Raw genomic sequence first — 24,209 nt, 5'->3', positions numbered from 1 at the left:
TGGCCGAGCTGGGGAACGTTCTGGGCTGGGAGAGAGCGCCGCGTCCCTGGGGCTGTTTGTTGTTTTTTCATTTTTGCACGGTCTACGGTATTTCCGATGGCACTTGGCACAAGTACGTAAAACCCATCTTACTAGACATATTTGCGACTTGTAGCCAAAATTCAGAGTCTACCTTTTGTTTTGTTTTTAAGGGATCTCCTTCTAGAAGTCTAACGTCTTCCTGAGCCCTAAGAAATAAGACAATGGTGGAAAATGCTGGGGCTTGCCTCTGAGTCCTACTTTCACCATTGGCTCCGTATCGACAGTGATGATGCTAAAGATGGCATCCATGTACCTTGTGAGCAGCCAGCACCCACACAGGACTGAGGCTCATCCACTTGCTCCTCTAATTCTCACCGCAGGCTTAGGTGATTGTATTACCTCACTGAGGCTCAGAGATGGTAAAAGAAGTGCTCAGATCACGTACCAGGTAGAGGGCTGCGTGTCCAGCCTGCTCGGATGCTAAGCCCATCTCCTACCCACTATGCACCACTGCCCTCTCCCTACCCTCTAAGTGTAGTCTACAGGATGATTTTAGATTCTTTGCAGATTTAATTGACATTGAGAAGCAACTGGTTGCGAACTCTGACTGTATCCTTTATACAAGGGTTTTCTCACTCGTTCTTTACTGCGTGTGCTTCTGCATTCTCTCAGTTGCTTCTTAGCTATTTGATGGTTGATAATGATTACTCCTCACTGCATGTGTCTTAGCTTTTTATGAGACTATCAATTTCAGCAGAAAACAGATTTATTCCCCAGCACCGATCTAGCTGGGGTTTTCAGTTCAACTTTATTTTTGGCATCGTTGTATTCTGGGGTCTGTGCTGGTCTCTGGGAATACGAAGTCCAATGCCATAACACTATCTCCTGGGCCCCTGTTAGCCCAGGGGTCCCTCTGTGCACCCCCATCATGCCCTCATGCTTGTGAGTGCCTGCACCTCCACACTGGCTCCAGAGTCTGGCTTCTTTACTGCCCAGCCCATTATGCTGGGTCATCTTCCATGGCTCTGATGGCCAGGTCCCCTTGGCTGCCATGTGTACAGGCTCAACAGATAGCTAAATTAGGCCCGGCATGGTGGCTCATACCTGTAATCCCAGGACTCTGGGAGGCCGAGGCGGGCGGAACACCTGTGGTCAGGGATTTGAGACCAGCCTAACCAACATGGAGAAACTCCATCTCTACTAAAAATACAAAAAAAAAAAAAAAAAAATTAGCCGGGCATGGCGGCGCATGCCTGTAATCCCAGCTACTAGGGAAGCTGAGTCAGGAGAGTCACTTGAACCTGGGAGGTGGAGGTTGCAGTGAGCTGAGATTGCACCATTGCACTCCAGCCTGGGCAACAAGAGCAAAACTCCATTCCCCCGCCCCCCCCAAAAAAAGATACCTAAGTTAGATACAATGGAGCCAACCATCCTGACAGATGGGGCTACTTCCCTTAACGGATAAAATCCTTTCATCTCTTTATTGCTTACAACCCGACGTGATGCAGCCGGGGGGCTGAGCCGTAGAGCCACTCATGCAGCTGCCACAGAGCTCAAGAAGAACAGCAGCGCTCACTGCACTCCCCCACCTTCCAGGTGGGCAAACGCAAACCCAAAGGGATGCAGTGACTTGGTCCCAGGCACAGTGCCAGCTCGTGGCAAAGCTGAGACTGGAGTCCAATAAAATCATCAAAATCTCTTCCAGTGTCCTTCTCATGTCCACGAAAGATGTGTCCCACACGGCTTATGCTGTTCAGCACGGTTGGCACTCATAAAAGGGCCACTCCACGGATCGGCTCTAAGTGCTCCTGAAAACCGTGCTGAAGGACACAGAAACAGACTTTTCGTAAAGATAAATGGATGAATAAAAAGGAGACTTTCTCCTGTGGTTATTTATTTATTTCTTAAATTTGTCATCTGAGTCTCACAGTCTCCTTTCTGGGGATTAATCGTCTTCCTTTTTGTAAACTGAAAACAAACAATTGCACCCTAACTTTTCTGGTGCTTTGTCATCTGTGAAGGGCAGCTGCCTGCACAGTTGTATCTGACTTATTACTGTCTATTACTATCTGCACCAATTCTTGCCCGATGCCCTCCCCTGTGCAGCAGCCGGAACGATGCTCTGAAGACTTTAGTTGGACCGTGCACTCTTCGCCCAAACCTGCAGGCCTCCCACATCTCTTCTGCAGCAGAAGCCCACCTGCGGGTTCGCCCCGACTGTGCTGCTCCCTCCTCTTCCCCACTGGCTCGGCCACCCATCAGGCCTTGTGCAGGCCACTGGCTGGCTCCCTCCCCAGGGAACGCTTTTCCCCTGCATCTACTTGGCCAACTTTCTGACCTCTTTTAACTCACTCAGCTTCTCGATGGGACAGTTAGCGCTGTGAACTCGAGTCCGCACTCCTGATCCATCTTCCAGGCTTCCATCGCTTGTTTGCTTCCACGGGACACGCCCTCTTTGCTAATTCCGTTCATTCGTTCCGGTGTGTCTCCTCCGCTGGAATGACGTCTCCATGTGGACAGGGATCCTTGCCTCTCTCACTCCCTGGCCAAGTACCCAGTGCCTCGCAGCACTGGGTGCTCAGCGAATGCTTCTGAATTGATCACTCATCTCTATTTTACTGATAGGGGGGCAAGGATCCCAAAGACAAAGTGATTTGTCTGACGTCAGTAAGTTAGCGGCACTCAACCTCAACTTGCCTGTCTTTGACAATTATATAGACTTAAGATTTACAAGGGGTTCTTAGTTAACAGGCAGGTCAAAAGTCGATTAGAAAAACTTCGATTTTAAAGAGCAGTTTAAAACCATTAGGGAGCCTCCTAGGAGAAGGAGCTAAAGTAATGTGTCTTCTATCCCTTTAAAATAGGTCTTCTGCAGCCTGACACTCCGACCCTAAGAGCAGAGGGCTTTCCACAAGCTGTAATTTAGATTCTGAGGTATGCATGCCTCCCTTCCCTCTCTGTACCATCGCAGAAATGAGAGATGGCAAGTGACAGGCCAATACTCTTCCCCTGCAGCCTCCTGCGGGAGAACACTGAGGTCTTCATAGTGTCATTTTTTCCTCCAGAAAAAGGCCAGTTGGTGATGTTGCAAACAATCTAGCCTGACGGGAGTGGGCTCCGTGGCAGGATGCCCTTAGCAGCACGGATACACGAGATCCTAAATTCATTCACTGTTTCAGAATTCACTGGGTATGATCAAGGACTCTTATTTCTTGGTGATGTCCTAGAAGCCTCCACGAGGGCCCACGAATGAGTCTTTTGGAAGGATTAGCATGGTCCAAGGGAGTGGAAGCCCTCTGTGTCCCACGCTGGGCTGCAATGCAGTGGAAACTCCAGTAAAATTCCACAGCCAGGACTCTCAGGGTCGGGAGTTGCCCTGGGTAAGCCACTCATTCCACTCTGGCCTGGCTCATGGCGCTCTACGTAACATTCCTAACACAAAGAACCTTTTACCAGAAACGCTCTCCAGGACCTGCCTAAGGAACGCACCTGTTTGGGTATGACCTGGGTACACGGGGAATGGGGGCTCTTGGAAGGCCAGGCCAGGCCCTGCAGCCACTCCCCGCATGGCAGCCACACCCCAGTTCTCCTCAGCGAACCTGCTCAAACACAGCAGCTGTGCCTGGACAGCCAGCTGTCAAAATACTGAAGACAATAAGAAAATACATGGACCCAGGAAAACCCAGGGAGGTTACAGGAGAGACAGACAGCAGGGAAGCTGTCTGGAGTTGACCCCCAGCCTTCTCTCCAGGCTTCTGTCTACTTGAGAGAAGTGCCAGCTGGGGTCCCTCTGACGGGAGGGACAGTCACTTGTGCATAAGAAGGAAGCAATGAACAGAGCTCTATTGTTGTGGAATGATCTCAATCTTTGCAAAAGAAAGTATCTCCAAAGGAAGAGGCTGTCTCCTCTTGCGAAGTTCTATGCGACAATTTTATAACATGACCTCAATAAAAATACACTGGTAATGCTCTCTTCAAAGCTCAAGTAATAAGGGTGCCTTAGATCCCAACTAGAGCAAAACCAAAATCCAGCCATAAAAGCATAGCGTCTGGGTCAGGTGCATTGGCTCACGCCTATAATACCAACACTTTGGGAGGCTGAGGTGGGTGGATCACCTGAGGTCAGGAGTTTGGGATCAGCCTGGGCAACATAGCAGGTGAAACCCTGTCTTTACTGAAAATACAGAATTAGCCAGGTGTGGTGGTGTGTGCCTGCAGTCACAGCTACTTGGGAGGCTGAGGCAGGAGAATTGCTTGAATCTGCAAGACGGAGGTTGCATTGAGCAACCTTGTCATTGCCCTCCAGTCTGGGCAACAAGAGCGAAACTCTGTCTGAAAAACAAAACAAAAAACAGAAAAACACCCCCAAAAATAGTGTCTGAACCACAGTCTTGAAGCAGCAATTTGACTAAGGCAAGAATAAAGCTCTGTGTTTATTTGGGGAGTAGGGGGAAGAGAAAAGAGCTGGCCGGGTGTGGTGACTCACACCTCTAATCCCAGCACTTTGGGAGGCCAAGGCAGGCAAATCACTTGAGCTTAGGAGTTTGTGACCACCCTGGGTAACATGGCAAGACCTCGTTCATCAAAAATACACACACAAAAGCATCATCCGGGCATGGTGGCATGTGCCTGTGGTCCCTGCCACTCAGGAGGCTGAGGTTGGAGGATCGCTTGAGCACAGGAGGTGGAGGTTGCAGTGAGACAAGATAGTGCCACTGCACTCCAGCCTGGGTGACAAAGTGAGATCCTTCCTCAATTTAAAGAAAAAAGAAAAGAAAAACAACAGCCTAGATTATTTTAACAACAAATAAATACAGCCTAAATAAGTAGAGAGAATTTGATTTAAAAAAGAGATAAACCGACTCTGGCAGGAAAAGCATTGTGTTTGAATTGTAGTCAAATGGGATTCATAACAAGTTTACAACCAGCACAGGGGAGTCCAGCGTAAGCTAGGTGCGGAAGCCAGCCGGGTTCCTCTGAAGGTACCCTAGGGGGCTGGTGGGGAGGGCAGGGCAGTGCCCTGTTGGGGGAAGAGCCCTGGAGTAGGAGTCTGCTCTGCCACCAACAAGGTTTGGGTGAGACCAGGTGCTTGAACTCTCCTGGCCCCATTCTCCCTAGCTGCAAAGGAAGAGGGCTGGGGCCATCTCTAGGGGAGTTCCAAGGTTGCTCACAGCTCAAGGACTCTGCTAGGAAGCTGATTCCCTTTGGGACTTATAAGTGGTCGAGAGTCACACTCATGCGATTTCTTTTGAAATGACTTCAAATAACTATAGCTTCGACTCCCCTCCACTTACCAGGTGCCATCACCTGACAGGAGCTGCCCAAATGTCAACTGTCTTGCTTAATTCCCACAGCAGCCTTGTAAGGCAATAACTACCATCCCCATTGGACGAAGGGAGAAACTGAGGCATGGAAGGAGCCTTGCACTTCCTGGGACGTGCCACAGTCTGCATTCCTGCCCAGTGACATTTGACTCCAGAACCAGTGCTTTTAACCCCCCGGCATGAAACTCTCATTTGAAAAATCACATTAAAATTGTGTGGTACGTTTATGTGATAATCGGCAAATTCAGGACTACAGTTACTTTTAGAGAGGGAGGAAGAATGGAGTCAGGAAGGGAAAGATGTAAAGGGGGATTTAACTTTCTAATATTCTGTGAAATTATGATAGTTATAAGATTTAATTTATGAAAAGCAAAAGAAAAAAAAATGGAAACAACTATAATAAAATATTAAAATTGGCCAAGGCAGGCGGATTACTTGAGTCCAGGAGTTTGAGACCTGCCTGAGCAACATGGCAAAACCCTGTCTCTACCAAAAATAACTAGCTGGGTGTGGTGGCATACATGTGCAGCACCGGCTTATTGGGAGGTCGAGGTGAAGGATCACTTGAGCCTTCGAGGTTGAGCTGCAGTGAGCCATGATCACACCACTGCACTCCAGCTTGAGCGACAGAGCAAGATCCTGCCTTGAAAAATGATAAGAATGATCATTAGGACTAGAGAATGCTGAATGGTGGGTACGTGGTTGTTACACTGTATTTTATTGTTCCCTGTTTGCTTTCACGACATATAAGCATAAAGAAAAAGAAGATTGGCGATGATATTCTAACAGAACTTCACATGGTTTCCCATTCTCAGTTTGCCTCACGGAATTTCTTCCCCACTTCTGTCCCATAGGTTTCCCCTAGCATTGTATTTAAAAAATTTTTAAATGTAAAGAATTTTACAGTGAACCTGATATATCTACTACATTTACAAAAAGTAACTTTCAAGAATTTTACAGTGAACATAATATACCCTGTATTACATATATATAAAATCACTTTCAACTCCTTTTTTTTTGTACTTCAATAAATATAGAGTATGCCAAGGGTCAAAATGAGGAATTCTAGGGGTTTAGAGAAGTTATCCCTGGTGGAATCTGAATGCCCTTCTATGCAAATGCAGTGCAGGAGCTGAGTCTCTTGGGACTAGCTTCACACTTTACCAATAATGCTGAAGCAGGAGGAAAGGAAATTATACGTTTCTCTAAGGGCTGCGTGTCATGGAACACAGCATCTCATGCAGCCCACAGAGCACACTGGAAAGAACCCCGCAAAGATGTTTCTTAAGTGCTCTTATGATATTCCTGCATTTCAGGACATTCAAGTATTTTAAAACCTAGAGGGCAGGAGAGGAAAATGCCTGTGTTCCACTGACCATTCATTCCACACAAGGGGTGATTTCAATGGGAAAATTTCCATGGCCTCACGGGCCAGCAGTGAGAAATCACGTTACCAGGGTTGATCACTCAACATTCGACTGTCTACAAATGATCTATGAGATCAAGACCTTAATAAACACTAACCCTAGAGTTCAACAGTAAACACGGTGACTACAGAGAGTAGGCATGTAGCCAGTGAGGGCGATTCCAACTACTCATCGCGCTGAGTGAGGTGTCAAAGTGTGAAAGACCAGGGCTTGGGGTCCACAGGCCCGAGTCTGAAGCCAGTCTCCACTGGCCTGTGAGGGAGTCAGGTGACCTCAGGCAGCCTCGATTTTACTCAACTTTGAAGCAGAGATCACCATCACACCTACCCCAGGGTCACTGCAAGAATCAAACGTGTTAGCAGATGGGGAGAAACTGCTTTTTCAGGCTTCTTTCCCCAAATGTATTATTATTACATCCTTCATGTTTTTCTTAAGCTATTGCTTGTGACAATGTCTCAGTGCGGATTTGCATCCAACAAGCCCTAGAAGACAAATCAGCTTTTAGAACCAGATTCCAGCTTAGGCCTCTGGTCAACCAGAACCCAGAAACCAGCGGATTCTGTGTAGTGGCCAAGGGACATCTGACATGAGTTTGAGAAACTGCCACCCTCCTTAGCTTCCCACCCAAGGCCTGCCTTGCTTTTTGGTCATGCCGTAGTTTTTGGTTACAATGGCTTATGACACATTCCAGGAAACATAAACCAAATGTTTTCCATTCTCTTCATGCATGAGGTGATGATGGGCCAATGCGCATTTAGGGCAGGGTGCTACTCCCTCCACTCCTGGCTTCTTTGCTCATTTTTCTTTCTTTCTTTTTCTTTTTCTTTTCGAGATGGAGTCTCACTCTGTCACCCAGGCTGGAGTGCAGTGGCACGATCTCAGCTCACTGAAACCTCCACCTTCTGTATTCAAGCAGATTCTCTGGCCTCAGCCTCTGGAGTAGCTGAGACTACAGGTGCATGCCATTGCACCCAGCTAATTTTTTTGTATTTTTAGTAGAGATGGGGTTTCACCGTATTAGCCAGGATAGTCTCAATCTCCTGACCTTGTGATCCACTGCACCCAGCCTACTCATTTTTACTTCTATGTTAATGATTACATAGTTGGATCTGTATTTTTTTTCCACTTAAAGTTACAACAGTCTCCCAGGCTACTGAAAACTCTGCAAAAACACTTTTTCAAGTTGGTATGATTTACCCAACCATTCTTCTAGCACCAAATGGTCCTTGCTCCCCGACTTTTTGCTGTTACAGAGAACGTGCTGACATGGCAAGTTTTAAAGTGAAGGTAGCATTTGAAATGCAATACCACAAGATAATTTCAGGGGACAGTGCCATGTCTTTTTAATGCATGTCTTTTAGATATTTTAAAGTAAAACTAGCCTTTTATGAATTGAGACTTCTCTTTTGAATTATTTGCTTTTCCATAATGAGAGTTCTGTAGAACTATCTGATATATTCTGCTGTATCTTTGCGTCTCAACCATTTTATGGCAATTCAGGCATAAAAGCATTCCCATGATTATATCATGGTTTGAAAATCAGCAGGTCTTTGGCAATTTACACATAATGTATTTAGCGGCAACACATGTCATGGAAACGTTTGAGATCACTAAGGAGAGGTGGGAAAGTTTTGGCTGACCAGCGAGTTATGGTTCTCGCTGCACCGCATAGCCAGGTATTCCACTGAGACGGAAGGTGACAATGCCTGGCACACCGCGGGCACTCGCTGAACTTCAGCGCCCTTCCCTCCCCCGCTGCCTTGTCTTCCTGACAACCAACTTGGTTGTTCAGGATTTCATCATTTCCAGATGCCGGCGCTCAAGTGACAGGCAGAGCAATGCACGCTGATGTCAGAAAGTCTGGAATTTCTGGTGGGAAATCAGCTGTTGATGAACTCATTGGATACAAAGATCCTGTTTTCATGTCAATATCCTCAGTAATAAAAGCTGAGGGAAGACAGGAAGTATAGCACATAAATACTCTCCACTTGCTATCACTGTCCCAATTTTTACTGAAAAGGATTCCTATAAATTGAGGTATCACTTGTTTTTCAAGAAGAAAAAAAAATAAAAGGATCCTTAATAAGTGAAAAAGCCATCAGTTAAGGTCTGAGCTCTGTAAAATGCCTTCCCTGCTGTCACTACATTTCCTGACCATCCGTCACCACAGAGCAAAACCGTCTTCCCTGTGCCCACAGGATGATGTTCCAGGAAAACTCTTGTTGTCAATTCACCATCCAGGTGTTTTCATCATTTTGTACTCTTGTTTTCACACAGTGATTGTTTAAGAACTATCCACTTGTAAAAGCAATAGAATCCTCTTAGTGACTGCCTTTCCATTGGCTCTGTGCTTCAATGTGTGCCTTTCCACCTTGATCCTTTGTCCTGGTGGCCTGTAAGTAGCAGGTAAACTATAAAGGATGGAAAGCCCCCCTTTCGAGTCTTTCCTGTGAGAACTGGGCCTCCAGCCTGCCTGTCATGGTGCTGGCAGACACGGCAGTGCCCCTGGACTGAGGGCGGCTGGTGAGACCTGGGCAAAGAGGAGCGAGGAGTATGAGGCTTGGCTGGGAAGCCAAGGGAAGAACCATGACTAACTTAGTAACATTAAAAACTGATGCTGACTATTGAGTTTGTACCTGGAGGACAGGTGAGAGCAGGAGGGGATGCCCAGAGACGAGGCGCCAGACCCGGTTCAACACGTTCAGCGGGACCCAGGCAGTTCAGCACTGGTTCAACCGGACTTATCCCACCCCAGGAACCCAGGTGGACACAGCCTCCCTGGAAGATGTCTGATCCTCTCTTACCATCCTCACACGTTCCTGGGGAGGTGGAGGGGCTCAGCCTATCTCCAAAGACTTTATCAAATGATTCCTTGCAACCACAAAGTGTGCATTTTCTGAGAAACATTCTCATATGTATAATTTTCTTTTTGTTGTAGTCCCATTTCAGTTAAAAAAAATTTAAGTGAATATATAGTTCTTGCTCTGGTAACAGTGACTTACTTTATGAAGGAATCTCTGCTGGGCTGGGCTGGCTCTGGAAAGAGAATGCCCAACCAGGAGCAGCTGCTGCTCTTCCCTTCCTGGAGGAGGAGAAGGCAGAGCAGATAGGAGGTACAGTGGTCCCATCCAGTCTGGTGTCAGCCTGTCTCAAGACTAGCTCTGTAGACACTGTCAGCCAGCCCCGCAACCATCATCAGCTCCACACCCTCAGTCTCCCCATATACGCTCACTTGGCAAAGTAGAAACCCTTTCACTTCTACTTGCCCAAGACGGGAAGCTGACTTCGGAGAGCTTAAGACAAATGCTCGAGAGATGTGTCAGATTGAGCAGAGCCTGAGCTTGAAGGACTCTGCATTGGAATCCAGTGTCCCCAGCATGTCAGTGGGAGGACACTTGCTCAGCGGGCTCAGATGCATACATTACATCACCAGTAGAGTCAGGAGGGGCAGTGATCTCCTCCGTATGCTTCTGGGCATTGCTCACTTACCATCCTTTGACTTTGTCTGTGCACTCTGGACAGTGTCTCCACATGGACTTTCTTGCTTTCTTACCTACCAAAGCTCCCCTGCAAGTAATAATGCGTTCTTAAAGAGAAGCATGAGGCTGCACCCTTATCATCGGGAACTTTTTGAGACCACAATAAGCCATCCAGGCCCCAAGACTGCTATCTTCTGAAAAATTACCAAGTGATTATTAATAGCTACATACATATCTATGCCAAAAATCATAATCGGATTCATAACAGCGAAAACTGGAAAGAATTCAAATGTCTGGCAATCAGCAGATGAGAAACAGGGTTCTGTATCTTGAGTGGAGGGTGATCACATAACCGAATACAATTGCCAAAAGCCATCCAACCACACGCTGAAAGTGTTGAATTCTATTGTATGGAAATCATACCCCATAAAGCGGAGTGGGGAACGAGAGCCATGAGCTGAAATAAGACAAAACAAAACAGATTCTAAGCCAGGAGTACATGTGGGGATAGAAGTGGCTGAGGACACCCACTTGGAATTCCACATGGCCAAGTGAGAAGTCGAATCACAGGGCTCTGTATCTGCCAGACTTCAGTGAGTCATTTCTCCTTTCAGATTATTTATTTATTTATATAAAAGAGGCATCAGACGCCCTTCTGGTCTATATAATTCAGACCACCACAGATGTGCACACACACTCACGCCAAGTCAATACAAATCATCGACAGCAAAAAAAAAAAATGGTCATTTCCAACGCTGAGAAGTAGAAGCAGAGGTCCCTAGCGCAGAGCTGAATAGAAGGCACTGGGTGGTGGAGTGAGGAAACAGCAGCCTTCTGGCTGGCTGCAAAGAGGCTTGGCTCCCATAGCCCGCACTCTGAGCAGGGGTGTTTCCATCAGGTAGGAAGCAACACAGGGAAATCTAAGCCAGGATGTCTATGCTACGGGTGGTTTAGACGAAAGCCAGTGGCAGGATTCAGGTGGTATGTGGCCTAATCTCCCACCCCTTCAGTGCGTCCTCAACAGAACTCCCAGCTCAATCTCACCAAAACGTGCCCACCGACTTTTAAGGGATCCGTGGCCCACAGAGCGGAATGGCTTGAAGCTCAGCGCTCTGTCTTCCTGTTTCAGCTTTGTCCCTTGATCCTCACTGGAGTGCTCATGATTTCTCCCAAACCTCTCTCCCTGTTTGCCTTTATTTCATGCTCTCTTTGTCAGAAGTCTCCCCATATTGTGCAGTTCTAAGCCCTATGACTGGCACAAAGTAGGCAAATGCTCAATAACTGCTGAAAGAATGGTGGTCTTCCTCTGCACACAGACACGTGCTGCACGGGGCTGCACCTGTGACCAAGAGGTTATTTACAGAGAAGGCTGGAGGCTGGAGGATAGCACGTGACCCTTAAGGCCCAGCCTTAAAGGTGGGGCAGGTAAGAGAGTGTATATTTTGTCTGTGCAAAAGTACCTTCTCTAAATGGTCTGAGAAATGTAGTTGGTCCTCCCTGTGTTATTGCCCAGCTGCCCATTTTAAAGGAAGGACAGGCTGAGCACGTTGGCTCACATCTGTAATTTCAGCATTCTGGGAGGCCAAGGCAGGAGAATCACTTGAGCCCAGAGGTTCAGGACCAGCCTGGGCAACAAAGAGGGACTCCGTCTCTACAAAAAATAAGAGAAAAAAAAAAAATGAGCTGGGCATGGTTGTGGTCCTACCTACTTGGGAGGCTGAAGTAGAAGGATCACTTGAACCCAGGAGGTCAAGGCTGCAGTGAGCCATGTTCACACCACTGTACTCCAGCCTGGGTGACACAGGGAGAACCTATCGCAGAAACTCAATAAAGGAAGGGCAGGTTCAGTCATTTTGAGAAACACTTCTGTAGTTACAGCTGTGAGTGAACTTGGGTTAACACGGGCGGTGCAGTAGAAAATGCACACCAGTCTGGGACTGTTGGCCTGCTCCCATGCTATAGAAACTAGCCTGTGGTGTTTAAAACTCTGCCCTGCAATCTCATGGCATGATGGGTCATGGAGAAGGAAGTACAGGCCAAGTGTCTCGGCCACCAGACTACTTTATAAAGAGGAGGAAAAAGCAGTTACATGTAATTTCTCTCTCTTCCAATGGACCATGTGGAAGGAAGGATATTTAATCGAGTATGGGAATCCCGCCAAAATGACTAAGGTGAAAGTGATGGCTCATGTCACACATTAAGGAATAAAGGAAAAATAAATTACAGTAGTCTCTCATTTTTGATATTTAGAGAGGTAAACCTTTGGAGGAGGAATGGAGAAGGCTGCCAGAGCAGCCCGATTGCATGGTTTAGGAGCAAAAAGTCACTCTGAGGTGGCTGACAAGGGCTCCCGCTGCAATGGTGCACCCGAGACAAGCCGGTGTTCCTGGGAAGAGGCTCCCAGACAGCTGCGAGGGCACCACGCCATGCTTCCAGCTGTGATGGCCACACACAGCTTCTCCCTCCCCACAGAGTCCACCCAAAGTGTCTCATTCAAACAGGAAACTCCTGAGACAAGTGCTGTGGTGAGCACGGCTCCTGCTTCATGTGTAATAAGCTTGCCATGTCTTTCTGTGGCTGTGCACTAGTGAGACCCCACCTCCTCTCCCCAGGGGAGTCCCCATCGGGAGAACTTTCTTTGCATTGCTGATAAATCGTTTATTTGCCGCAGAAAAGTCCAGAAAGCAGAGATACTGTGTCTTAGTCTGAAAATATTAGAAAAATATAGTTTGACTCCCAGTATCCCAACTGAATTGCTAAAGAACAGTTTATTCTTACAAAATACAACTTGGGCGGGCGCAGTGGCTCACGCCTATAATCCCAGCACTTTGAGAGGTCAAGGCAAGTGGATCATGAGGTCAAGAGATTGAGACCATCGAGGCCAACATGGTGAAACCCCATCTCTAATAAAAATACAAAAATTAGCTGGGCGTGGTGGTGTGCACCTGTAGTCCCAGCAACTCGGGGGGCTGAGGCAGGAGAATCACTTGAACCCGGGAAGCAGAGGTTGCAGTGAGCTGAGATTGCACCATTGCACTCCAGCCTGACGACAGAGCAAAACTCCCTCTAACAACAACAACAAAACTCACCATGACCTCACACTGGGGTGAGGAGAAGAGGGATTATCTGCTGACTCATGGAGCCTTGCTAATCAAAATTGCCAGTTTTACTCAACAGGAAGATTCCTATATTTTATTTGGGCTTTGAGGCTCTCAGGTACCTCTGAGATTATCTCCGTTTTGCTATTTGTTAATCAAATATGGGGAAAGTGCAACTAGGGGACACAGTTTGACCAAACCTGTTTGGCCAAAGAACCACGTTTGGAAGCGAGGACTTCCCCACACAGGTGAATTTTGTTGGATGATGGCTGCATTTGCAGAGCAGGCAGGACAGGACCATTTTACTGTAGAGTCACCGTAAACAGTCACTACAAACTGCTTTATACATGGTCGAGTTTTCGAAGCGATTAAGTGACGTATAGCCAACGCCGAGAAATGCTTCACAAGATGGATAAACCATTGTAACTTTTTCCTCTCCCAGTTCTAATGATCTGACGGAGTTAGGTCTGGAATGAATTGTGTTCTGGTACCAAGTTTATTACAGATGTGAAGTGTTATCGGTATATGCAGCTACAAGGATTAGGGTATGCAAAGATTAAAACAAAAAAGAATGAGTCCGGTAAGAGTTCTTTCACAATAATCTCCATTTGCTGCGTCTTCTTCTAAATCGGTCGGTATATGTTTTGTGGGTGACTTTTGCTTGCATTAAATTTCAACTTCCCATTGTTCACTAACCCCTAGACTGTGATATGAAGAGGAGGAATTTCATGAAGAGGAGGAATTCACATCCCAGATGGATGGCTGCACGAGACGGACTTGAGGTTTCCTTCCTCCCCGACCTGCTGATTCTCTAGTGTTATTTTTAAAGTGTGCATTGATTTTGAAATCAATATGTGACTTTTGATTACAAATTCAACACGTGAATCTGAGGATTTCTATTACAGACAACTCTGGGGATCAGCAAATTTCTGGGAAGTGACCGTGGCAGGAAGGTTGGAAGATTAGGAAGATGATCAAAGGTGTGGACGGCAAATGTGGCCAGAAAACCCATGCGTTTGTCGGACTGGTGGGAGTTTCAAAGCACAGTCACATTAGGATGGTGAGTCTTGAACTACCCACCACAACAAAGTCCACCCACCTGAAAGTAGGCAAAATGCAAAATTTAAAACAAAAGAAGGTAGGTACAAAGTGCCAAAGATATGTCTTAAAAAAAAGCACAAGCCGGGCATGGTGACTCACACCTGTAATCACAGCACTTTGGGAGGCTGAGGTGGGTGGATCACCTGAGGTCAGGAGTTCGAGACTAGCCTGACTAACATGGAGAAACCCCATCTCTACTAAAAATACAAAAGTAGCCAGGTATGGTGGAGCGTGCCTGTAATCTCAGCTAGTCTGGAGGCTGAGGTGGGAGAATCCCTTGAACCTGAGAGGTAGACATTGCAATGAGCTGAGATTGTGCCATTGTATACTAGCCTGGGCAACAAGAGCAAAACTCTGTCTCAAAAAAAAAAAAAAACACACAAAAACAAATGAACCCCAATGCCAATGACCTAGAAAAAAAAGACTCTGAGACCATGAGGCTCTATGCAGTTGTCTCTTCTGCATCCAGTTAGCTGAGGCGTCTTCGCCACAGAATAACCCGCCTCGGATAACTTGGAGAGCTATTTACAAGACGTAGGGGTGAGCTCCCCACCAAGCCCTCATCTCCAGTCACGTTGCCCTCACTACTTCACACCAGCTTCTCCCTCAGGCACTCAGGGGTCCTTCTCCAAGAACTCTGCCCTTCATCCACAAGTCCTGTATTCACCATGCTGCCTTCACCCTTGCATCCTTTCGCCCACTTCATTTTATTGTATTCTTGACATTCTACGCACACACACTCGATCTCTTCCCTGTGCTGACATAACACGCACGTCCCAGATGGCAGGAATTTTGTTGCTTTTATTCCACATTAGACAGCCGGTGCCTTGCAGCACATGAAAAGTGTGCAATAAATATTTATGTGTGTTTTTGTTTGTCACTTAAAACATCTGAGGAGTCTTTCCTAGGACACGCTGCCAGTTATTATTTGCGTCAATCTTACATGCTCTGCACGTGTTCCGTTTTGGTTTTGTTTTTCAGAAGAAATAAAACATCAAGTATAAAGGAAACTAAAATGTGTGCTGCTTCAAGATACTAAAAAAAGCAAATTTAAAAAATCACTCTGAAAAACAAAAAAGAAAGAAAATTCTTGGGCGTCTAATACTCAGTGGGACACTGTGCTGGTTACGATAGAGTTTGCCAAGATGAAGGCAGCGTTTTTACCCCAGGAGTTCTGGTTTGCTACAGAATAGGACCACATGTAACTCGATTTCAATGTGAATACCTGAATGCCTACTATGTGCCGAGTAAGCACGTGCAGAACTTCACAACAACAGTGAGGGCTCCCCAATACTTGTGGCCCAGCAAAGACTTCATGGAAAAGAAAATTAGGATGTGAAATGATGGGAAAGGCTCTGAAAAGCTGAGACCTTGTAGGGGCTGAAAGAGTCTAAGAAGAAAGGCTAGCAGGAGCAAAAGCCACAGAGCTGAGAGGTACCACAGTTATCTTAGAAACAGAGCTTCCAGGGGAAACAGTAGAGAAATAAAATTCTGGAGAGAGACATACTGTGAAAGGGTTTGAATGACAAAGGATTCCAGACAGTGGCTTCCGTGGACAGGAAAGGCAGGGCAATGGGGCATGTGGAACGCAGAGGTGGAGGTGGGCACCCAGGCTTTTGTGATGAGAGCTAAGGGGTGAGTTCACAGTGTTTATCACACTATTAAATACAAACAAAAAATAACATTACAACATAAAATAAAGGCACGTAGAGGAATGAAGAGAACATGTACTCAATCAAGGACTCTAATTAACCCAATTCCGTGTGTCGGAGGTGAAAGAAGCCAATACACAGACAGATGTACTTTGGAGCCAGTCTTGAGTTTGAACTCTAGCTCTGCAACATCACTAAACTTCGCTAAGCTCCAGTTTCCTCAACTGCAAAATGAGGCTACCTATCTTGAAGAGTTACTATGAGGACTGGAAAAGATAATTAAGGTGGCTGATACACAACCATAATGACAGTGAACATTCACTGAGCACTCTGCTATATGCAAGGCATTATTCTAAATGCTTTCCATGCACAGTAAGCTGCAGCTGCGATGTCCATCTCCAGAGTGCTAACGTTAGATGTGAAGGCAGCCTGAGACCCCTGATCCCACTCAGACGCCGTTTACGACAGGCTTCCCATCCCACAGCCAAGCACTGCAGTTACTGAATGACGATCATAGCTATGGTCTGAATGTTTGCACCTCCCTCAAATGCATGTTGAAACCGAACCCCAGTGCGATGGTACTGGGAGGTGGTGCCGTTAGAAACGGAGTAGGTCATGGGAGTGAAGTCCTCACAAACTGGATTGGTGTCCTTATAAAAGGGACCCCAGAGAGCTCCCTCACCCCCTCCACCGTGTGAGGACACAGAGAGAAGGGGCCAACTATGAACCAGGAAACGGGCGTACACCAGACACAGAATCCGCCTGGATACTGGACTTGCTAACCTCCAGAAATGTGATACATAAACTTATATTGTTTATAAGCCACCAAGTTCATGATACTTTGTTATAGCAGCCTGAACACAGTAAGACACTGGTTTAGAAAAGTTTCGATGTAATTTAAACTTTCTCCAAGACTATGGAAATCAGGTACTAAAGATTTAGCCACACAGAGTTTGCGTGTTTTCTTCATGTAACTTCCTAACTTTGTTTTGTAAGAATATGAGAATTGTAAAAATGTCAGAAGATACCGTTCTGTTTTACATGAGACCCTGATGTTTAAGTTACATGCTAATAATTTTTTAAAAGGAAGAACAGGGAATGACTGCTTTTAGCCCTAATCTCAAGTTCTCCATCAATATTCACCACATGATTCAGCGGCTTCTCTTGGCTCCACAGTTACAAATAGTATAGGGACACTGGATTTCTGGATAGAAAGTAAGTGTGAGCAGTAAATTCATCCCCATTTATGCCGGACGTTGCAATCTGGTGTGTGTGAAAAATTAGACCTTGGTGATGACCTTGAGCAGTCGGATAATATAATAAATAAATAATTACCACACGGTTAGCATTCCAACAATGGAACACCAGGCATAAATGTGTTAAGAAAGTAATACACAGTAGTCCCTTTGTTTGTCGGGTTTCAAAACCCCCTCCTTGGATACCAAAATCCATGGATGCTCAAATCTTTATATAGAAAATATAGTATTTACAAATAAGCCATGCACATCCTCCACATAGTTTAAATCATCCCTAGGTTACTTATGAGAGTTAATACAATGTATATGCTATATTGTCATACTATGTTTTTTGTATTTTTTATTGCTGTATTTTTATTTCATTTTCTTGAATATATTTGGTCCATGATTGGTTGAACCTACAGATGTAGAACCTGAGATGTGGAAGGCTGATCATAGTCATTGACGAAGAATCAGTAATGCTTAATGTACAAAAATGTTAAATGCAGTTATTTACAGGAATAGGAAGCAGAAGACTTGTGTTCAAGGTATGTACTACCTACCTTCATGCCCTCAAGGAAGTCCCCCTGCATCCTGGGGCTTTTTTCTCCTCTATAATGTGAGATCTGTCCAAGTCCTTCCAAACTCTGATTTTTTTTTTTTTTTTTTTTGAGGTGGAGTCTCACTGTGTAGCCCAGGCTGGAGTGCAATGGTGTGATCTTGGCTCATTGCAATCTCTGCCTCCCAGGCCCTGGTTCAAGCAATTCTCCTGCCTCAGCCTCCCAAGTAGCTGGGATTACAAGAATGTGCCATCATGCCCAGCTCATTTTTGTATTTGTAGTAGAGACAGAGTTTCACCATATTGGTCAGGCTGGTCTTAAACTCCTGACATCATGATCCGCCCGCCTCAGCCTCCCAAAGTGCTGCGATTAGAAGGCTGAGCCACTCTACCCAGCCCTAACTCTGAGATTCTTTCAGTTTAATGCTGTAAAGAACAACCGATTGCATCAGGGTAGTGTGAGCACCTGCGAATGGCTGACCTACACCGCAACAGAGGAGGAAAGTGCTGATGGACATCATGGAGCCTGGGTGAGTACAGGGGAGACCTTTCCCTTTTGTTGGCTGGGGTCTGAGGCGGTCATATGCTCAGACCATTCCCCAGCCCAAGAGTCTCGGTGGATGCAGAGTCATCTTCCCACCATACCGTCTACTAATACTTCCCATTGTCCCAGTGCAGGCGGCTTCTAAGGAACAGGCAGCTGTTCAGACTAAGCCGATGAGAGCCGGGCCGACTTCCCAGAAGTTTGAACCTGACGCTACTGACAGAGGGGCAGGGATGGGCAGCCACACTCAGTTTATGGGAGGGGCACGGCACGGGCATAGCATCCTGGTCCAGCAATGGTGGCCAGAGTAACACCTTGCCAGGCCAGTTCTGCGTGGGCAGTGTGACTGTGGCAATGGTGACATCGCACCCTTAATATTACTCAGTAAATTCCATTTCTGCATAAATGAGAAAGCCTCAGCTTCTCTTGCTGATAACTAAGAACCCCCTCCTGTGACCACTGGCAACACCTGCTTTGGGGCTGTAAAGAGCTGTTGGTGTCCTTCGTTTCTTCTTTCTAAAACCATTTTCCTATTTTCTCAGTATAATGGGCAAACCACTTGGTGTGCGCATCAAGGATAACATTAAGGAGTTAATTTTATTTCTGCAGTGACAATGACAAACAAAATATGAACAAAAAGTCCGAACTATATTCACTACACTCACATTATCTGGGCACCAAAACTAATGCTCAGGCACTTTTCATTAAAAAGCCCCAGGAAAACACATTCCTTAGGAATGCAGGATTGCATCAGAGGGCGACAGACAGTCCAGCTCTGCCAACGCGGGACATATATGGTTTCTGGTATCTAAAGTGAGACCGAGGGTAGGGGCTGACTGCTATACTTTTCCAAGAGAATGGATCTAAACTGTCTCATTATCTTTGATAATTAGTTAAAAGGAGGAGAAGGGGACCAGGAGAGGGAGCGAACCCACAACTCAGAAACCATACCCAGTCCTCTGCCAATGTTATTTCACTCTCCAAATAACCGGTCAGTTATTCTCATTTAACAGATAAAGAGACTACAGGTGGTGATGCCAAGATGGAACTCTCAGGTGTTGGGTGAGTTTTCAGGGAATGAATGAAAGACGTTCTCCCTTCCTCTGGACACAGCTCAGCCTGGTGCACTTCTCAATATTTGGAAGCAGGCTCCATCCCACGGTGCCTTGGTATTCTACTCTCTTTGAAATATCCCCAGACCAGGCTGGGCGCAGTGGCTTATACCTGTAATCCCAGCACATTGGGAGACTGAGGCGGGAGGATCACAGGGTTAGGAGATTGAGACTATCCTGGCTAACACCATGAAACCACGTCTCTACTAAAAATGCAAAAAATTAGCTGGGTGTAGTGGCAGGTGCCTGTAGTCCCCCCCGCTACTCAGGAGGCTGAGGCAGGAGAATCATTTGAACCAGGAGGTGGAGGTTGCCATGAGCGAGATCTGGCCACTGCACTCCAGCCTAGGAGACAGAGAGACTCAATCTCAAAAAAAAAAAAAAAAAAAAAAAAATCCCCAGATCAGATCACACAGCTCCCCTGTCCTGGATGGCTGGCCCAACGCCAGGCCATTTACGCATAAAATCCATGGACTCTGGCCTGGGAAGCAGCTCCAGGAATAGCATGGGCCAGAGACGCAACCTGTGCTCCCAACATCGAACCTTAGCCGGGAGCAGCTCTGTGGAGAACACGTGTGAGTCTGAAGCTTACCAGGTGCCATCTGCCTTTGGGTTGATCTGCCTTGTCTTCCTGAGAGGTGGGACATTTGCTCAGGCCCGTAATGAGCCAGTGTTTGTCACCGAGAGCTTGGACAGGTTCACACCTGTCCAAAGCACACATCTTATGTGCAGGGCTTTTGTATTGCTGACTACTATATTGGATTCTGGTACTTCTGTTTTCTCCAAAACACTAGCATTGGGCAGCAATAAAATAATTTGCTTGTAAATAGAGAAAGAAACAGTTACATAGTGAAATTTTGGTTATGTTTAGAAAATGACCAAGTATTTTTATCTTTTAATCACTAAGACATTTACAATGTACTCTGAAAAATCGGCCTAGAAAAGATGGATCTTAGTTCTTCTGTTCTGAAAATAGGCCTATTTTTTAAGCCCTAAGTAAACACATTCTGGAAAGGGGTTTCCCAAAGTTTTAGGCTTCGAGCTTTGTTGTTTTCTCACTTTTTTTTTGCCAACGAAAATGCTGTTTAGAATTGATATGGAATAGTGAACAGCTCCAGGCTCTGGCTGAGTGCCTTCCTAGAAATACCAGTTTGGGGAAGAATTTCTGCCCGTTTCCCTCTCCCATGAGCGATCGCAGTGGCTGGAGCTTACTCCACTCACGGACCATGTCCAAATGCTTATCGGGACAGTTGAGTGCTGGGAAACCATGCCAGTGTAGTTTTTAGCTGCTGGTGAAAACAGAGTGTGATCTACTGAGCAGGGGAGTGAGGCTCCCCCAAACGCAGCAGGAAAACTCCTCACTTTAAATTCGGAGACGCGGGAGATGTCCTGCTGCCTCACAGGACGGCAAAGAGGACTATCCCCAAAGACACTCGCTCTCGGAAGCATTTGACCTCTCTAGAGCTACCCTGGAGGCGGGGGAAGACATAGATTCTGGATTAATTAGACTCTGGATCACTTAGCTCTGTAGGGAGATGAACAAGAATCACTGAAGAGCTTTCTAGGCTACGAGGACATTGAAGATTCCTTAACTTGCATCTCTTGTACGAGTAGCACAGGGTCTTTCACATTTGTTAAGTTGAATGAAAAGAAGCTACACAGAAAAGTAATAGGATTACAGCAATACAGTGTCCTGCTTCGCCATCTACTAAACCTAACAGCTACTGCTGCTTTGTGGCATATAAAATTATCCTGCCTTTAATGAACAAGGATTTATCTTCATGGAAGATATTCAAATGCAAGCCCTTCGGCTTATGGCAGCTCTCCAAAGGAAGTTCTAAAGTTGTCTTGAATAGGACAGCAGAATATGTGTATATAATCTTGAAAAATTATCTGGACGGACAATACTTTCCTTTTTTTTGAGACAGAGTCTCACTTTGTCGCCCACATTGGAGTGCAAGGGCATCGTCTCAGCTCACTGCTACCTCCACCTCCCGGGTTCAAGCAATTCTCCTGCCTCAGCCTCCCATGTAGCTGGGATTACAGGAGCATGCCACCATGCCCTGCTCATTTTTGTATTTTTAGTAGAGATGGGGTTTCACCATGCTGGTCAGGCTGGTCTCTAACTCCTGACCTCGTGATTTGCCTGCCTCAGCCTCCCAAAGGGCTGGGATTGCAGGCTTGTGCCACTGTGCCTGGCCAGGACAATACTCTCACTGTGGAAGCGCTGGTGGGTTTATTAGACAGTCATTTGTACATTCAGTGTATGAGAATGTACAAATTTACCCCAGGATGATCTATCCTGGGTCAAGTAGTGTACATTTGATAATGTGATTCTGTGTGGAGCTGCTGACCTATACATTTAGTGGCTTCATCCAAATGCACCAGGTTCTGGAGCACACGTGGTGATGGAAAGGGAGAGGCCAGGACAAACATCCCAGCGGCACCACAGTGTGGAGAACAGAAGCCCCAGGCAGGGAGCTCCTGGCTGTGGCACTGCAGGTGCTCTGAGGAAGACGTGCTGGCCACCTAGATTCACAAGAGTCTCTCCCCCCTGGGCTGACAGCAGCTTCACAGCAAGCACCCTGGCCACCTTCACAGCCACAGCAGGAACCCAGTGGCTGGGGCTGAACGGAGTATCTTGCCGCTTGTCCAGAGCAAAATTCCAGGACTTTCAGGTTCCGTGGCAAAGGGGGCCTCATCACAGCAGGCAGCAGGGAGAAAGAATTCTGCCGAACGGCCAAGGCGGTGGATTACCTGAGGTCAGGAGTTTGAGACTACCCTGACCAACGTGGTGAAACCCCGTTTCTACTAAAAACAATACAGGCTGGGCGAGGTGGCTCACACCTGTAATCCCAAAATTTGGGTGGCCAATGTGGGCAGATCACAAGGTCAGGAGATCAAGACCACCCTGACTAACACAGTGAAACTCCATCTCCACTAAAAATACAAAAAAATTAGCCAGGCATGGTGGCGCCTGCCTGTAGTCCTAGCTACTCAGGAGGCTGAGGGAGGAGAATCACTTGAACCAGGGAAGTGGAGGTTGCAGTGAGCCGAGATTGGACCACTGCACTCCAGACTGGGCGACAGAACGAAACTCCATCTCAATTAAAAAAAACAAAAGACAGTAGCCAGATTCCAATAAGGCGTGGCCTCAGACTTCACTCAGATTTCAAGGAGTTCACAGTTTAGAGGCTAACCATTGTCAACTAACCTCACAACAATGGTTACAGAGGTACAGGTAAGTCCCTAAGTGCTAGAGGCCCTGAGGTCAGCCCCTCCTTCCTGCAGAGAAACAAATGACTCGAGGGAGAAGCTCTTTAATAGTTCACTTGATTCCTGCCTTCACTTAAGTTTGGGTTGAGTATTTGCTTATTATCTTGTCATTTAATAGATGCTTTAAAAACTATTGCCAAGCTATTTTATCTTAGGATTTTTAATTGTTTTAAGTGTAAGAGTCAATCCCAATACCAAGCTGATCTCATTCCTGGACTCTCCGCATTCCACCCATGCAGAAGGCCTATGGATCATCCCTTTGTTAACACCATGAGCTGGACGTTACTATTCTAGCACAGGCCACTATAATATCTAACCTGAATTACCACAGTGCTTCTGCTCCGGTCTCCCTGCCTCTATACTCACAGCTCGTCTACCCGCTTCTGCACACAGCACTCCAGGGCCCTTCCCAGTCCTGTCAGGCCACTCCCCTGCCCCAAATGCTTTATGTCTAGGATACAACCCCAATTCCTAAGCAGACTCTTCAGGGGCTACTTCCAGATGGCATCTCCAGACTCACCCTTCGCCTCACTCTTGGCTCAGTTGTAGTTAATTTCTTTTAAGTGCCATGGTCTCACCTTTTTTTTTTTTTTTTTTTTTTTGAGCCTGGAATGTAATTTCCCTCCGTTTTGGTCTTTACTTGGGGAGAGAGAAAGGGCCAAGGATGTTCTTCTTAAATAAGTAACAATGTAGATCTAAATAAACAGTGAAACTATTCCTGCTGTTCATATAGCCCTTAGGTGGTCTGGGAGGCTTCCTGTGTGGGGGCTCCCCCTTCACTACCCAGGGCGTTACACAGCAATGCTCATGCATCTAGATGGGACATCTGCTCACCTCATTAGATTGTAAGCTCGGGGTAAGCAGGATTAGGACTCTAAACTGGCTCTTTATGAAGACAGTACAAACCCCTTTTTCTGCTGTTGCAATAGTAATAACCTTATCAACAGAGGATACAGAGACAGCTCCTAGCTCTGTGTATGTAAATGAATGCCTTAAAATATTTTTCACAGTGTGTGTGCATGTCGATGTTTAACTCCTGTATATGATGTGATGTGCTTTCACATTAAAATGAAAATGAAAGCATTCCAGGTTGCATTTCAATTCCATTTGATGTAGGTCCTAAATTACCTTTCATTTCCATTAACTTCAACAATCACGAATAGATTTGCCTGTCATTTGATAGGCGACCAGAAGAGGGAGCCAGTGAGTATTACAAGTGGATTTGATACTTGCATTCTTAAATAGGTACCAGTTTTAAAATTTTTATTGTAGTCAAGCAAGACTTTTTGATCTATAAAAAAAAGATGATTTAAATATGCATCAGGATTTGAGAGGAAAGTAAATATTTTTTTCTGTAAATATTTTCCTAGAATAGTTTTAG

The 24,209-nt window shown here is 46.1% G+C and overlaps 1 protein-coding gene across 7 annotated transcripts in view; it reads right to left on the bottom strand.

The window, feature by feature from the left end:
- Positions 1 to 24,209, bottom strand: part of MCPH1 (microcephalin 1) — a 244,677-nt gene that overhangs the window by 49,738 nt on the left and 170,730 nt on the right. Inside the window, exon 13 of one of the 7 annotated variants that reach the window (XM_008979008.5) lies at positions 56 to 24,209. This exon is cut by the window's right edge and continues 13,285 nt beyond it. The exons of the other annotated variants lie outside the window; for them this stretch is intronic. The gene's annotated coding sequence lies outside the window, so the exon portion shown is untranslated. Of the gene's footprint in view, positions 1 to 55 lie in introns of those variants that run through there. 7 annotated transcript variants of the gene reach the window in all.

The sequence above is a fragment of the Callithrix jacchus genome, chromosome 13, assembly GCF_049354715.1.
Source record: "Callithrix jacchus isolate 240 chromosome 13, calJac240_pri, whole genome shotgun sequence".
Classification (NCBI taxonomy): domain Eukaryota; kingdom Metazoa; phylum Chordata; class Mammalia; order Primates; family Cebidae; genus Callithrix; species Callithrix jacchus.
Note: the sequence above shows the minus strand (reverse complement) of the source record. Positions and strands in the feature narration are given on the sequence as shown.